We start from the raw sequence: 10,702 nt of genomic DNA, 5'->3' as shown, positions 1-10,702 counted from the left end.
ACTAATCTACTTTTGTACCCGTGCAGCTATAGAAGCGACTAATCTACATGTATACCCGTCAGGGTACAGAAGTCGACTAATCTACATGCATACCCATCCGGGTACAGAAGGCGATTAATCTACATTTATACCCGTTCTGGTATAAAAAGGGTACAATTAGTCTCTCCATAGGACATGCTCGAACAAATGCGATCAATTCGTTCCATACAAAGAGACGAAAAATAGTAGTAGTCGCATGTTCCTCGGCGATTGATCCCGGATGCATCCGGGATTGGTCGCATTTTTTGCAGGGTATGTATGTATGTATGTATGTACGCGTAAGTATGAATAATGAGCGCCTCTCATCTCTGTGATTAGGATATAAAATTGAAGAGGCTGTTGTTAGCCGATAAGAGCAAACCGTACATTTTAGATTGAATGCCTGAGATTTTTGCATACTGTTGCTAATTTTTTGAATGGCATACGGTTTTGAGCTACATACATACATACATACAAATGTTTGATAAACACATATCTAGTACCTTTTTCACAATTTAACACATGTCGAGGTATCGAATGCCTTTTGGCTGCTTGCCATAAATACGAGCATATATGTATATATGTATCTCTATGTACATATACATATGTTCGGAATAAGCTGTGCAATTGGTTTTTCCCTTAATTTTTAATTCGTATGTTATACATGTTCTCCTAATTTGTTTTTGGTAAATTTTGCTTACAAAGTAGACTAATATTTAAGGGGGAGAAGCACGAAATGCCATAAAGGGAATATTACATTCATTATTTTAATATTGAACATCAGCCATAACACGAATATGTGCTATTAGAGCTGACTGGAGGAGGGGTGCATTGGGTATGCGTTATGCAATTAGGTATGCACATACTACATACATACATACCTACATTCGAAGCTTTAATTTCAAATATTTAGCAAACGTGCTTAGACGCTGCTAATTGGATTTAGATTCACATGTTTTATCCCGCTCAATAGATAGTCATGATGAATTTTCAATCGGTTAAGGAATATCTAACATACAAATTTTCTTTTATTGCAGATTTTTTTTTTGGGTAGGAAAAGCGAAAATTTCCAAGCTTAAATAATCGTTTAAGTTATTTTTAGGGTTTTGAAACCAAGTATTGATCCTTCCAATTTTTCGAAGGTATTATTTGAGTCCGCTCGTATAACATCTATAACAAAACTATGAATCTCAAACACATCAAACAAATGCAAAAGAAACATTTTTTGCTTTTTATTTGTAGGAAAAATAATGCTTTTTTTTGACAAAGGATTTTTTCTTTTTTTTCGAAAAATGGACGTTTTTTGGAAAAAAAGTAAAAGGCGAAATTTCGAAAATTAGTAAAAAATTAACTGAACAAAAAATGAAAAACCCGGAATTTTTTGGCTTTCCCGAAGGTTTACTGGATTATTGGAAGTTTATGGGGGGCTTTCGGGATTTCTCGCGACTTTTCGTGTTTAACTGGAAATTATTCAGGAATTTTCTTATTCAACATTCAATCAAACCTTAATTTTGCCTATATTTCCGTTCGTTTCCAGGGCATTTGGACCTCGTTTGAGAATTTTCGACTTGCCACGTGTTGTGTTCCGCACATTTCGCAATTTTTGGGTTAGCATCAACAAAAAAGTTAATCACCCTAGCATTAGTTATTCAGCCTTTTCACGAGTTTCATTGTCCCCGAATCGGTTTACTTTTCACTTTTGGTTTCCATGTATTTACTATGGGCGGTTAAAAAAGTTTCGGTTAACTCGGGGATACTCAGGGTAAGGCAGATTAAGATTTAGTTTAAGATATGTATATATTTTCGTGTAAAACAGGGTATTCAAATAAAATTTGAATTTAAATTTTTAAATTTTGTAGAGGTTTATTTCCAGACTTTTCGTGAGCTTTCGGGATCTTTGCCAACACGTTTTCGGTGTTTATCTGATTTTTTCGGGACCTTTCGGAATTTTTTTTTGGTAATTTTGTGGGATTTATGATTTATTCGAGGCTTTCGACCGTTTCCAGTTTGAATGAAAATTGTTGGGATTTTGTTGCAATTTATTTCGAAACTTTTCATGCTATTTCGGAGTCTTTTAAAACGTGTTTTTGAAACTTTTCAGATTTTTCAGGGACTTTTCGGTTTTTTTTTGCATAAATCGGGATTTCTTTGCACTTTTAAATTTAAACTTTTCGCGTACTTTCGACCGTTTCATGGTTGTTTTGTGTGCCTACTTCTGACAAAACAAAAAAAAATGCAAAAAACATTTCAATACACGTTAAGACTTTAGCAGCTGTGACATTAACTGTACTACATATACTAGGTACAACTTTCATCTCACTATAAATAATAGCTTTAAATTAAAATCCGTTTTTTTTATATTCGAATTTATTGTTCTAACATTTTACGTGCTTTTAAGTTTTTCATAATACCAGCAAGGTATTTCCACTTATATTTGAAATGAATTCTGCCATCACAATTTGGCTTAGAAAAATGTGTGTATACATACATATGTATTTATGCGCTAATATGTTTCAATTTTATTTTAGGAATAATGCATGGCGAGCACGCATGTCATGCTAAAAATAGCATAACAGAACATTCACACAAGCTCAATGCACACATGTACGTTGTAGGTAGGTTTATGAGGGCAACCAATTTATTTGAAGAATTACATGTGAAAAGCAATTACTTTAATATTAGTGTTCTTATACATGATTACTATACGTAAATTATTCTCTAATACGCCAAAGGCTTAGAAAATGGGCTAACGGGTGAATAACCTACAAATGTGTTACAGTTATGTAGTTTTACCATATGCATAACTAGTAAATATGCATCGGTGTTAGTCAAGTGAAAGCGAAGTTAAGGTGCGTTTGACTGTGCTTTTCGGATGTTCACTCCTCCTGCGCTCCATGACTTTCTTCTAAATAGTTAGACGTTAAATAATGAATATTCACTAGACTTCATGGAAAATTCATCAAAAAGAGGCTATGTTATGGAAGGGCTATTACGCAGTTGAAAGTCAAACACTCAAGCAATATCATCGACCAACCATCACCTGGCTTAGCGGAATTCGTGGAAGGCTCTGGAGGCTACACTGCGGAGTATCTGACAAATAGCACTGTCACTGAGAAAATGAGTTGAGTGTGATATCAACCTTTTTTGTTGTAAGGTGTATGGTGAGTGTCATACTTTTACTTGGCGACATGCTAGTTGTCTCTTGTGGAGAAGACTTATTTCCCTGACCTTTAGAAAGAGAAACTAAAGAATAATTCAGACATTAACCACTTGAGCCATTTAATATCCTAAATAAAGTTGAATAAGTCTAGTAGTTCCACATTCTCTATATCTGTCAGACTGGGGAAGAACTGTTGCCGCAGTCGATTGAGTTGCTTCGATTCTTGGTCCGGAAAGTGGTCAAATGATTCCTCTTCATTCCCAACGTGCTAGCTTCAGTTGATATTTTGCATAGTTGGAGCATCGCAGTGTCCTGCAATGACTCCGGTAAGATCTCTTCTAGCTGCTAATCTTTTGAGTTTCAGAAAGTCTTCCATAGTTTCACGTTTAGCCGCGCCCCTAATGTTTTGAGTTCACAGAATCACCTCCTTCGGTTTATAAGTAATTTGTCAGAGATTTTGTATATACATCAATCGTCTTCAGAATATTGCTACTCGGCGGTTCTATAGTCTCGGTTATTGATTGGCATCTCAAAGTCATATCTCGTCTACGCATTAACTGCTTCAATTCGACATTGTCCGCGAGCCCAGCAAAGAGTGACGTTAAAATGGGCTAATAATACCAAATCGCGTGTTTCCATATAATCCCTTATTTCAGTACCTTAGATCCAATTGCCTACAATGCCGCTTGGCTATCGACGAATACATTGGCTTTTCTTGCTGGAACCGGTGCATTTAGTAGAGGACTAGCTGCAGGATATGCCAGTCTTCCCAATAGAGACCAGCGCCGGTTTCCTGCTCCATCTTTGCACAGTCAGTGTACTATCATCTTTAATTCTGCTCTTGTCGTAAATCGAACGTACGTACGAGTTTCATTGCCGCATTCTGAGTAAACTTTGAATCTATTTTTAAACTACTCATCATTTTCGCGCACCCAAAGTGAGTTGTTTTCCACATATTGGCTTTCCTAAGCCCGAGGGCGTCCTTTGCGGCCAATCGATGAACGAGAGAGTGCAACGGTTTCAGTGAAAGATCTTGCAAATCCCCGTTTGAGGTGCCTCATTCCGAGGCATGCGAGTCTTTGTACTCTCCGAATTATTTTCTTGCTCTTCCCTTGTCTAGACTACATAGAGCTCCACTGGTTACTACAATCAGTCAGTTGACTGTGATGTACATACCATAGGTGATGTATGGCGGCTGTCCTCAAAATTTTGCAAAAGCTATTTAGCAGGTGTAGTAATCCGCAAGATCCTACTTGAATCTCACCATCAAATTCTTTTCGCAATTGCATTTAGAATCAAGAATGATGCCTAGGTAGTATTTCTCAGCGGAGTGGTGATTTAAATCAGAAGCGAGAAGTTTTGTGTTTTTTATGAACATGGCCATTTTCGTTTTAGAGGAGTTAACCGAGAAGCTGTTCTGCATTTGTTAACTTGTGTCACATCACCCAGAGGCTCATTAAATACCAAGAAAATACATCAAAGTGCCAACTGGGACACAAAAAATGCATAAAAGCAACTTTATAGCCATCATTAATTTAGCATTTGCTTACGTTAGATAACTGAAAAGTGGCAATTTTTTCGAATTGAAAAACACTCCCACACACACTCAAACAGCCTACAAAACGCCTAAATGTACGCTACGCCAAAACACTTAATTACCCAAATTAGCTGGATAAGGCAAACAAATGCCAATTGTATTAAAATAAAAGAAGCAGTGAAGAGCTAAATTGAAAGCAACAAAAACAATGGCATAAAAGACATGACGCGGGCTAGAAATAACAAAACAAGCCACAACAATTCAACAACAGTGGTGGTAATAAAACAAAAACAACAAAAGGAAAAAGTTTCAAAAGCAGACTGCTGAGGCGAAGCGATGAGGTTGAATTTGTATGAGAAAGGGACGACGAGAGAGAACGAAAATGTACAAGGTCGAAGGTTTAACTAGTTAAAATAAAAGGATAATGAAAGGTGAAAAACGAGACAGACAGAGAAGGACGAACAAAAAGTTAAGAAAAGCAAGAGGAATGTAGAGAATGTTAGAAAAATATATTAAAAAAAAACAGAACAATAGATGAGTGAAAAGGTCGAAGTGGTCGACAGCACCCCGTCTTTAGTGTACAGATTTGTTGTTTTTGGCATTGTTGCTGTCGGCAGTTAGCAAGGTGACCGTGTTTACTTGGTTTTTTTTTTTTGACTCGTAAACCACGCTGCTTGTGTTTATAAACAATCGGGGGAAAAGCGAATACTTACGTAGTTAAAGGTTTAATTGTTAAAAGCGGAATGCAAATACCAACAACAATTTGAAGCGATAACAAAACTAATGACAATGTAAACGCTGTTCGAGCGACAACGAAATGGAAAAGTATACGGAAATTTGCTAAATTCTGCTAAATGAATGCAACAACGGTGTATGTATGTCAGTTAATACGCAAATAGTGTTTGTGCAGCTTTTGCGTATTCAAATTAAAAAAAAATAAAATACCTACCTACATATGTACATATAAATATATACCAATACACTCGCCTCATTATCCAAAGCCGAGCAAATATTTAACTTTCATTGAAGGTAAACACAAGCAAGCGCAACCGAATAAGCGTAAATATAGTTTTCCATACCTTAAAGTATTCATACGTTTACCGTTATGTAAATAAGTAAGTACGTAGTATCCGATTGCAAACAATTAGAAAGCAGAATATGAAATGAGTTGTAAGGTGTGTAATTCGTGAGAGGTTATTGTTGTATTCATTCGCACTTTGCAAACAATTTATGGGACCACTACACTGCGAGTAAATTTGACGAATAAATATTGCTGAGTTTATAATGTAGACGCAAATGGCTGGCTAGCTTTTGGTATTTACGAAATAGAACCGAATGTTTGTATAGCTTCTTAACATCAATATTTAATTTAACATGTATATATTTATTATCTAACACTTCCCCTCTAGGCCTATACGACATGCTTAGCGTTTAAGCTGTAGACAAGGCGGGTAAGGCTGCCACATATCGCTCCGCCCTCGCACTGGTTTCCTTTTGCGAACCGACGAATGGTCACGCGGCGATCGAAATTTCCGACTTCATACTTGATGAAACTGAAAGGTGTGTAGCGAGGCTGGAAGATTGACACCCTCTGGAACGGAGCTTCTGTAAATATATTCACAACTGGTTCGAAGGTGGATGATGGAGTTAGCGGTGTTTTGCCAAGTACTATAATATGTAATATCAATTAGAAAAGTATATGTCTACTAAGACAGCCAAGAGTTCTACGATTGCTTATTATCCGTTCGAAAGTTGTTAGGGAATGCTTGACCTCGGCTAAATGGATTCCGGTAGCTTCCGGATGAAAGCCCTGACATGCAATGTTGTACAGCTGGTAGAATTCCTGACGTGACATCGCGAAGACAAAACGAAGACGAATACGAAGGCTAGGGCAAACATTAAGACGTACACGAATATGTAGATGAAGGCGAATAAAAATTTGTAGACGAATATTAGGAAGTCGAATACGAAAACGAAATCGAATACAAAGTCGAAATTGAATATGAAGTCGAATACGACGACGAATATGAAGTCGAATGAAAGGACGAAGATGGATATTGATATTGAGACATAAGCTACGATGTGTATACGGTTTTATTAGCTTTCATTTGCCATATTTTATATTAAGATTGTTAAATTGGTTCGTAAGATATACGTGATTAAAAGGAACCAATTTTTGTTTTAAGCTGAATAACGCTAAATTGAAAATATCTCGAAAACGTATCCGCAAAAAAAAAAATTGACTCGATATTCGGAATTACCGAGCAATTCTACATAGGAATTGGATAGTGGCATTCACAGAACATTTTTGCTGTAAACCAGTGAGTTTAGTTGAGTTTCCATCAAAGTCTTTGCAAACAGCTTTCATCTGATATTTTAATAATTGTTTACGTTTTTATGATTCCTTATATATTTTCAATATTTTGCGTTTCGTAAACAATTCATAATTTGTATTTCAACTCAATTACTATAACCCTCAGTTTAAAAATAAATATCAGTGGCAACTCTCTCAAAGAGTTTTTGAACAATTCGATTGATAACACTGTAGAGACGCTAAAATGACACAAAAAACGCCGATACACGTAAACTTAATTTTGAGTCGTAGATTACGGATCTGTATTCCGTTTTTCTAGGTCAGCAGACTAATTTCCCAAGATATTTTCATTTGCGAATGGAAAAAATTCAAACTTTGAGGGCTGTTTGCAGCTTTCAAGAAAAACGAAAAATTCATACAAAATGAGGCACAAGAAAGGGAAAGATTATTTTCTTCTATCAAAATTTCTTAAATCAGAAAAAATGCTCCTATATTTATTTCTTCAAGAAAATTGACAGCAAAAGCAAAGTACTTTTTCAAGCCACAGAAATAATGAAAAATATTTCTAACATGGAAAATCTTGCTCATACGCCATGTACGATATGGCAATATTTCATTTATTTTTAAATGTTTAGTCTTAACTTTTTAGATTGGTGCAAAATGTTTCTAAGCCAAAGTTTTGTTAAACAGCTTTCGTATCGATTTATTTGAATTCAAATTTTTCAAACCGGTGGCAACCCTTTTAAAAAAATGTTACAAATTAAGCTTTCTTAAACCACTTTCGTTGGACACCCATACTACTACATTTAATTTCCTTAGCAGTTAAATTTTTCGAAACAGGTTGCAACCCTCTTCAAATAAATCAAGAGAAATCAAGCTTCCTTAAGCCTCTTTAGTTTGATGCCCATATTGGAATAATATGACATTTATCTTATTAATGGAATTTTTGAAACAAAAATATCTTCAAAAATATTTTCAAAATTAAGCCGTCTTAACCCTCATAAGTTTGATACCCAAATTGTTATATTTCATTAATTTTTTTACTTTAAATAATTAAAATTTTTCAAAAGGTGGCAACTGTACATTTTTATTATTTTCATTTATTCGGGGCTTTTATTGTACAAATCAGAAATAGTTATAGCCGCACCACACATTAACAAGTTTTCACAATTATTTTATTTTTTGTTATTTAATTTTAGTTATTTGTTTTAGTGTAGTTAATTTTTAAACAAAAAACCATGCAAATCCAAGTTTCAAACTTTTATAAAAAAATGCACAATAATTTGAATGAACAAAAAAAATTGCGTACTCAAAATTTTTCTATGAAACTAATTAAAAAACTCGGAATTTCACGAAAATTTTTAAACTTTTTCTTAACATTGCACAAAGTTTGCAAATTAAAAATTCACGGTTTTTGTTAAAGAATGAACTATATTTAAAAAGAAAATAACTTAAATTTAATAACAAAAACAATAAATTAAGATAACTTGTTTATATGTGGCGGGGCTATAATTTTTTCGAACCTCCATATGCTTGTTGTTAGTAGTTTTTTTATTAATGTTTCTGGTGTTCTTTTGTAGCCTTTAGAAAATCTTATTGTCTACAAGCTTTCCAATCTCTGTTAACTATATGTAGGATATATATGCACTTGGTTACGCAAGCAATCTCTTTAATTATTTCGGAATGAGTGGAATATTTTTAGTACCTTCCTACCTCGCTACCATCACAATTTATTTGGTCATATTATTCTCATAACGGGCTGTGAATAATAAAGAGCGTCCACTGGGATATTAATTCAAACAAAGAAATAAAGTAAGAAAAAAAAACGATTCACAAAGCCGCAACACTCGTGGAAAATACTTCCACATCAACGCGTGCAGACAAATGCAAGTTGATGTATGTATTCAAATACAAATGCTCGCAGTTATATACATATGTGCACTATACATGTATGCAGGTTTTTTGCGTATACCCTGGCGCACGTGTCGGAGGCATTCGGTGCATAAAAATCCAACAGAGGCAAATGTCGGGGAACAAAGCGTAACAAAATGGACAACTTGCGTGAAATTGGAGCGCGGCAGAAACGGCAATGTAACCAAAAAAAAAAAAGAGTTATATGGCAAAACGACATAATACAAATAAATCAGTCCTGCACTTGTAAAAATATTTGCATAGGCGTTGCCATACGAGCTGTAATATTTACTAGGCCATGTGTCAGCATATCTTTTCAAGGAGACATTTACGGAAGCCAGAGAATGAGTTGGAAAGTTTGTGAGAGTTTATTTAAGTGCGTTTGGAGATGTACTACATACATATATATGTATGTGTACGAATGTGTGTGTGGGTGTGCAAAATGCATTAATGCGTATACATATGTACGTATGTTGACGTACACATCCGCCAACATTCGCAACGTAACCAAACGTTATTATGTGCGGTCATATCAAACGAAATGCTGCTTGTCGTTAAAAGGCGCTTAAATGGTTAGCCGCTTATACAACAAACATTAACTGCGCGCTTAATACCATTTTCTATACATATGTGTGTATGTATGTTTGTACACTATGGTGGTCCTTAAATGTAGGAAGCAAACTTTTAAATCATATTTCCTAAGCCTCAACCCCTACGTCTTAGCATATATAGTCGAAGATATCACATATAAATTTTGGCCCCGATTGGAGACGGTTGAGGCATGTCACACTGGCGTCAAAGTTCAAATTACCCTATGAAGACGTCTTAGTACCGACTTTAGTAGTATCGATTTTGGGCACAACATGAAAAAACAAAAATATTTTTAATCTTTTGAGTCCTTAGAGGCATCTGGTGTTTGACCCCTTTGCGACACGCCTTGAACGACTGCAATCGGGACAAGAATTTATATGTTATATTTTCGACTTGTGATAGTATCGATTTTGGGTATGAAAAAAAAAATTTATTTCAATATTTTGAGTCTCTATTAGAAAAAACTGTACTTTGCCCCCCCTGTGCGACACGGCTTAACCGACTGCAATCGGGACCAAAATACTGATTTTAAGAACCACCCCAATGTACATAGTCGTCTACCTCGCGACATTTGTGCAACAGTCGTTTAAGTAGGATTTTCTGGCGGCTTAAAAATGTAATGCCATCACGATAAGCTGCGCAAATATCGCCCACGATTTTCTACCTCACTTACACGTACACCGCGTATGTGGGGTGGTGATATTCATTTGTTTTGATTGCCGCGCTACCGACGATTACACACACGTACATATTTAAGCGCCTGCAATGCCATTTCATTTTATTCGATTGCAATTTTTAATTATGATCGCACCAATGGGCGTCTACTTACTTACGTACAAACGTACATACATACATGCTTACTTTATATTTTATACACCGCATATCCATTTGTCCGAGAAAAAATCCAATAATGCCATTATTGAGCTCTATGGGAGATGAAAATTAATCGCTTTTTTCCTGATGTGCATTAACGGTCATTCTGTTTAATTATAGTCATTCAAAATGCAATTTCATTTGTTGAAGAAATGTTGAAATGCATTTTTATCGATATTTTAATGCATTCATTGAATGCGAGCGACAAAGAAAGAATTCTTAAGGTCTGGTTTTTTTTTGTCATTTTTATTGCACCAACGAGGAAAAACCCAACTTATTTCGCGGCACACAATGGGTG

This window comes from Rhagoletis pomonella, unplaced genomic scaffold, assembly GCF_013731165.1.
Source record: "Rhagoletis pomonella isolate Grant_MI unplaced genomic scaffold, Rhpom_1.0 Rhpom_scaffold_00001, whole genome shotgun sequence".
NCBI classification, from domain to species: Eukaryota; Metazoa; Arthropoda; class Insecta; order Diptera; family Tephritidae; genus Rhagoletis; species Rhagoletis pomonella.
The sequence above is the reverse complement of the archived record's forward strand: the minus strand, read 5'-3'. Positions refer to the sequence as shown.